Source organism: Capsicum annuum, chromosome 3, assembly GCF_002878395.1.
Source record: "Capsicum annuum cultivar UCD-10X-F1 chromosome 3, UCD10Xv1.1, whole genome shotgun sequence".
NCBI lineage: Eukaryota > Viridiplantae > Streptophyta > Magnoliopsida > Solanales > Solanaceae > Capsicum > Capsicum annuum.
In genome coordinates this window covers 1050469-1057725 of record NC_061113.1, presented here as the reverse complement: position 1 = coordinate 1057725, position 7257 = coordinate 1050469, and the positions used below count along the sequence as shown (strand labels likewise).

At 36.6% G+C, this 7257-nt stretch overlaps 1 pseudogene; it reads right to left on the bottom strand.

Annotated features, from left to right (window-relative positions):
* Positions 1-1244: 1244 nt before the first annotated feature.
* On the bottom strand, positions 1245-7257 carry LOC107866548 (annotated as a pseudogene).

The window sequence follows — 7257 nt, the reverse complement described above, 5'->3', positions numbered from 1 at the left end:
TAACCTTTCCAAATTAAGTTTAGTTTTATATTCATCTGGAATTCCAACAAAAACTGAGTGAAGCATTTCCACAATCAATTTGGCCATTTTGGTGATTTTTACCCTGGCATTAGGCAAAACAACGTTATTGTACTTCATGAGGGTTCTCAAAAATCTTAGCTCCATTTCAAGTGTCTCTATTTGATCAATCTTGACGCTACTTAGATCACCTCTACTCTTGATCCTTCTTAGCTGATCTAACGCACTGTCAATGTCATTTTGAGCCATCTTCTGTAGTTAAGTTCAAAATTTCTGCAAGTTCGCCAACATTTCTATTCATTTATGTTGGTTTCAAATATGTCACAGATATTCCTTCGATCATATTTAGTGGAGTATATCTGTAAATAAATAATGGACAAGTCGTTGCCCCTTCTTTGTTAATTTTAAGTTGAGTATATCTGTAAAACTTATTTGCATCCGATGAATTTTGGAAAGAAGGAAAGCAATCGAAAGTTAATATTCAATCTTACAATTTGCAAACAAGCAAGTGAAGTGTAGTCGATCGATCTTCTTTTGCCTTTTTGTAACACTTAAGTTCCTATCCAATCCAACAAAAGGAGTACTATGTTAAGTGACTGCCTCCATTATATTGTTGCCAGCAAATGCCATTATTTTAGTTTTCGATCTTCCAAATCATTCCCACAAGAGATCCAAACCCAGTTTTCTGATTCTTCTAGAAAATGATTCATTCTCTTCATAAAAAAATAGGAGGTCCTGACTTCATTCAAGAGTTGTTTTTTATCCAATCAGTTGGAATCAATTAAAAAGGCAAATTCCTTGTGATACGTCAGATTTGGCTTGGTTATTGATAGACTTAATAGATTTGTCATTCTTTGAAATCTCTTTTTTGATTTGAACTCGTAGTGTAACGTGTATCTTCCTTTGTTCCAGTCATGGAGAAAATGAAATTAAAAAAAATGGATTTTTGTTCAAAATGGAAATATTATTGGAACTGTCCATAATCGGCTCATACTGCAGAACCATATCACATCCCGGATCTAATGAAATAGGATGAATTGAGACAATACTTTGTAAATACTATTATCTTGAATCTATTAACCATTACTTTATTTTCTGATCTCCTGGAGAGAAAGATCTTGTTATTTATTAACGACTTTCTAGATTATGAAACCATAAAATAATAATTTTTGACTTTATTGTTACAATGGATAAAGTTCAGCGATCATACCTGAAATTAACTCATATTTGGATGTAATGTAGCAACTCATTCAACTTACATATGTCCTCTCTTATAGGATACAAAGAATGTATAAGAAACCAAATAATACATATAGTCATCAAAGTACCCTGTTTAGTTCTTTATCTTGCCCTTAAAATGCCCACAGTCAATCGGTAGTAGTGTTACAAGATAAGAGGATGGATGTTGCGGCACAATAGACATGAGCCCTTTATATACTGTACACTACATTAATAAAACAACTGCTTCATTCTTAATACCGCTCCACTCTTTAGCAACAATTAGCTAAGAAATGAATTCCATCCACTCTGACGGGTGCTTTTGCTACAGCTGTCAAATTCAAACACAACCTCGTAAGTTTGGGATCAGCATGGAGCAATTGAGCGAAAGTATCATATTAGAAATAAAAAGAAAGGAACAATACGATTGTGTGATTACGGGCACATGGTTGACTCACACTTGTCGCCAGTGATAAATCTCCTGTATTAAACATATTGTTTGCACATTAGAGGCACGTAGATAGTAAAAAACAGCAGATATGAGTTTGTTTCTACTTACTTTGATAGTGATGAGGTTTATACGGTCGTATCCTTCATCCTCCTTGACTTCCTTCTTAATTTTCTCAGCTGAATCCTTCAGAGATCTGTTTCAGTCAATCAACTTAATCATTTTCAGTGTTGTAATATCTACAAAGCTATGGGGAATCTTCTCGAGATCCCTGCAGCTTTTTATAACAAGCGTTTCAAGCTGGGGAAATGAGTCTTCTGAGGCTTCCCACCTCGAGATACCTAAGTTCACCATTTTCAAGTACTTAAGTTTAAGAAACTTGAAATCTTCAAGGTTGGAGATACTCCAGGCTCGGTAGGCTGAAGGACATCACATTTTCTATACGAATCCTGAGTACCAACTTCTTTAAATTTGAAGGCAAGTGTAACCCGGATAGAAAGGCGGCATGAGTAAAGGAAAGGTGAAGCTGAGTAAGACTCTCCAATTCGAGACTAATACATGTATCATCAGGATCTCAAGTTCATGAAGATTGGGACACCTCCGTAATAACACATTCAGCCTATCACCATGATATTTAACCCCTCTTAGTATCCTCAAATTTTCTATTTTAGAGGATTCTTCAAAGATACCCTGCTTATCATCTTCCAAATCAAGTTCCGCATAATTAATCTCAACATGCCTTAATTTTTTCATTTTCCAAAAAGACGCTGGTAACGATGGAGACTGTCCGTAAAACCTCACAATTAAAGTTTCAAGATGGGGCAGATGTGGTTCTGGATGAAAATGGAATTTTTCTGCCTCAACTGCGAGGTACTTCTAGTGAATTAGTGGTTTCAATGTAGCTGATGACAAAGATCGTCTCACATAAAAAGAACTCAAATCTAAGACCTTAAGAAGTCTCACTTCACTAACCTGACGGAAGGGATTCTATTCAGCATTTGTGTAATTAGTCGTTATCAGTGACCTCAAGTGTTGGTGGAAAGGCTTCCCTGTTTTGGAGACCAAAGATGTAAACTTGGAAAGCTCTTTACTGAAACTGAAGCTAACTCGACTTCCCTTCCATTCAGACGGTTGAAACTGGATAAGATGCCCCTTCACTGCCAGCATAAAATTTTCTTCTATACTCTTCTCCAAGCAGAAGTGAAGCACTACATCGTGAACCTGACAATATTTGACCTTACCATTGTATTCTCTATTTGAAACCATTACCACGTTACTACTAATGAGATTCATCAAGCAATCTTCGGCAGATTCAATGTCCTGCACAAATTCTTCCGCAATCCATAGACTTACCAATTTAGACACTCGAATTCTTGAGTCCTCCTGAAACATCCCCATGTAAAGAAGACAAGGCTTTAAACAATCTGATAAGTTATCAAAACTCAACTGCATAGTCGCCCGACTATATGCTTCAGACTCAGGATCAAGATAGTCAAGTAAACCATCTTTAACCTTATTCCACCATGATTCTTCCATTTTCCTTTTTTTGATTATTCCAGCTACCAATACAACCACTAGAGGCAATCCTTTGCATTTTCCTGCAACTCTTTGACTCACATCTTGTAGTCTAAACGGGCAATCTTCCGTTTGAAACGCTTTTTTATGCGACAATTTGCAACTCTCTTCTGCTGTGAGGAATGGAAGAGAATAAGGATCAGTATGGTACTTGACTTGCACACCCACTTTCTCAAGGCAGGTTGTTACGATTATTCTGCTATTATTTCCACCATCAGGGAAACAAAGTCTTAAGTCATCCCATGCCATACCATCCCACAGATCATCCAATGAAATGAGATATCTCTTTCCGATTAAGCTTTTCCTCAACTTGTCAGCAAGGATGTCATCCTTTTCTCCCTCATCCATTGAACCGGTAACTTGACTAAAAATCTTTTTTAATAGATATCTCCGGTTATATCTTTGAAAATGACGCACCATGACTGAATATCGAAGTGAGAAACAATGATCTTATCATCATACACCATTCTAGCGATAGTCGTTTTCCCTTGTCCCCCCATCCCAACAATAGGGATGACATCTAGCTCACTTGTCCCTCGAGTCAGATGCCAAATTAGTTTTTCTGTTGCTATCTCAAAACCCACTATCTCATCATCATCACGCACGGGATTGCTATGTTGACTTGGCAGATGTTTAGATGGATCTACCACATAGTGAGGCTTAAGAGCGATGTCTGCCGACCACATCTCAGTCACCTCTGCATTAATTTTCTTGATCTCTTTTAAGATTGTAGGAAGTGAGCAAAAAATATGCCAAAACACATTATAATGAACAAGAATAGAATCGATGCCAACCTCAGCTTCATATGCCAAACTGACAGTACGCCTCTGAAAATCTTTAAGAATTACATGTTCATGATGCACCTTTGCGACATCTCTGAAAATGGATGATAAAGATGACAATTCCTCCTCTAAAATGGATGTTAGAGATGATAACTCTCTCTCCAAATTATCAAAAAGAGGTTTCATCAGGAAATCTAAATCTGATTTAGATTTCAACATCTCATTCAATTTACTCAAAAGAGAATCCAGAAATCTCAATCCACCAAAAGTGCAGCGGAACTGAGATGGAGTGAATTTTAAGGATTTGTAGTTTGACTCCACTGGTGCCTTCAGAACTTTAGTTTTCTCCAGTATCTGCATCGAGAAAATATCTATTTCGCTCGTGGCATCTTTGTCTATAGATCTAGGAAGAAGCTTTTGAATTACATAGAGAACATCACCAGCTATAGCTGCCACCTTTTCCATAACCTCATTCAACCAGTTACCATTATTAACATGATTTGATACATCAGCATCAAGGAAAACCAACAAGAACTCTATTGCCATATCAATATTATTAGGAAAGTTCTCGAGCTTTTTGTTTTTCAGATACATCAGCAAACTGTGGAGTTGATGTGAAAATCCTTTTGGTAATTTCTTGTCCTTGAAAATTTTTGATTGAGTAAACTTTGAAGCTTGTAGTTCACCTAGAAAAATCTTCTTCATTTCCAGCTCCACTAACACAATCAAACATAATAGACAGGGAGGTTCATTGAATATATCATCTTTAGACATATTGAATATATCATCTTCAGACTTAACGTCAACTAAAACAGTAAGACAAAATTGTCCCACATTGTTAGCCATGAACTGAAGTCGAGTCTCCAAACATTCCAACTTCTCATGGTTGACGTAACCATTTATCTCTGCGGCATACAAGTATCTCAAAAATTTCATTTACTTTTGAACAATTTCCAGTTCCTTTATAAACTGATTTATTTCAAGGTAAGGCCCATTCAATTCCCTGTGGCACTTCAGTACATCATTCAGATTCTCTCCGAGGCAATCCATATAATCCGACAGATCAAAACCATTCAACTCAGAATTGTAACTTAAACTGGTATTACCTTCAATGAATTCAAACAAATGTGACTCTAGCCTTTCCAGATTAAGGTTAGTTGTACATTCATATGGAATTAAATTAAAATCCTGGTGAAGCATTTTCAAAATCAGATTTGCAGTCTTTGTGAGTATGACTGTGGAATCAGGCAAAAGAACATGATGATACTTTACAAAGGTTCTCAACAATCTTAGATCCATTTCAAGTTTCTCAATTTGATCAATATCTAAGCTATCTAGATCACCTACGATCTTGATCCTTCTTAGGTGATCTAACATTTCCTTGTTTTCATTTTGAGCCATCTTCCGCAGATAAAGTAGAAAATTCCTGCAAGTTCACAAAATCTTACGATATTAGTTTCATTAAGATCAATAATATCTACTTTTTGAATCTATGTTAATGCTTGTGTTATGAAAAATTGCACAACCTTTCCCAGAGGTTTTGACTTGTAATACATAATTCTCTTGCGTTAATTTTTCTATTTATCGTTCAACGCATGCTATTCAGCCTTTAAAAGAGGACATCTTGTTCCCTTATACTATAATGTTGTTATTTTATGTAGAAAACTGTAGTCTCATATTTAATTGTACTATGAATGGAATCGTATGTTGCGTCATTTTGTCATGTAGTTCATGGCTCTGAAAAAGAACAACAACAACAAAATATCCGGTGTAATCGGTATGGGGAAGGTATGATAAGAGAGGTTGTTTCTGATGGTTCTGAAATGGAGAAAAACTGAATACAAACAACACTTTTAACTTTTTAATAAGTAAAACAAATTCACAGCGTGTAATAAAATAAATTTTATTTTTAAACCTTTTGATTGAACACCAAATGTTTCATCCTTCCCCATTATAATATGTTACACTACTATAGAAAATCACTGTTTTCCCATTGAAATTTCCATTGGAAAATGTTCAGTGGCTATTCCCACAGTTATTTTGATTGAATCAGTGATAAAAAGAAAATATAGTAGCATTTTTCTGGGATGGTTCGGACATGTGATGAGGAAGGGCACGGATGCCCCAGTTCGTAGGTGTGAGAGGCTAGCTTTGGATGGTTTCAGGCGGGGTAAGGGTAGGCCAAAGAAATACTGGAGAGAAGTGATTAGACGTGACATGGAGCTGTTACAGCTTACTGAGGACATGACCCTAGATAGGAAGGTCCAGAGGACACGAATTAGGTTAGAAGGCTAGTCGTACTTAGAATTTAGGAGAGCTTTGGGGTAGCCGGGCTGGTAGTCTTAGGGCTATGTCCATAGGTTGAAACTGCTAATAGGAGGGTATGGGGGTGGAGGTTCCTTTGGTTTGTTAGTGTAGGGTATTACTTTGTGGATGTTTTATTTCTGTTATTCCATCTTGTTTCATGCTTTATTACGGATTTGTTTACTGTTCTTTGTCTTGAGCCGGAGGTCTATCGGAAACAGCCTTTCTACTTCTCCGGATGCGTACATTTTACCCTTCCCAGACCCCACTACGTGGGAATACACTAGGTTTGTTGTTGTTGTTTTCACAAGAAAAAATTAGAAAGCTTTCCAATGTTTCAATGAGAATCTGTTTCTCACCGTGTATTTTTTCAGTGAGCTGGTTCGGTGAGAAATGAGTGGGAAAACCATGTTTCATATCACAATTTCCCATTGATTCGTGGTGAGAAATGTATTGGTTTCTAGTAGTGTTGGTGCTGCTTCCCCTCTTTTCGTAGTGCCACACCTCGGTAATATGATGAATAAACTTTAATACAGAATTGCAAAGAACGCGATCTAATGATTTATGGAGAAGTTGACTTACAGATAACAAGTGAAACCAGAATAGAGAATTGCAAATGCAGTCGATCAGCTTGTAATTTTATCTTCTGGATCTCTTTCGCCTGTTTAGTACATATCTTCAATTTTCTGATCCAAGCTTAAAAAGGAGCAAACGTATACTTAGACCAACAGAGATAATAGTTGAATTTACGTTAAGCCGATGAATAATATTCACAATGAGCAATAATTGGAGTCTTCAATTATGTGGTCTGCATTATTGCTGCTGAGAAAAGAGAGAAAGCAGATAGCACCAAGGGGAAAAGGGTGAAAATTGTAGTAGCTGGAAAGTAGAGGTTGGTCCCTTGAACACATT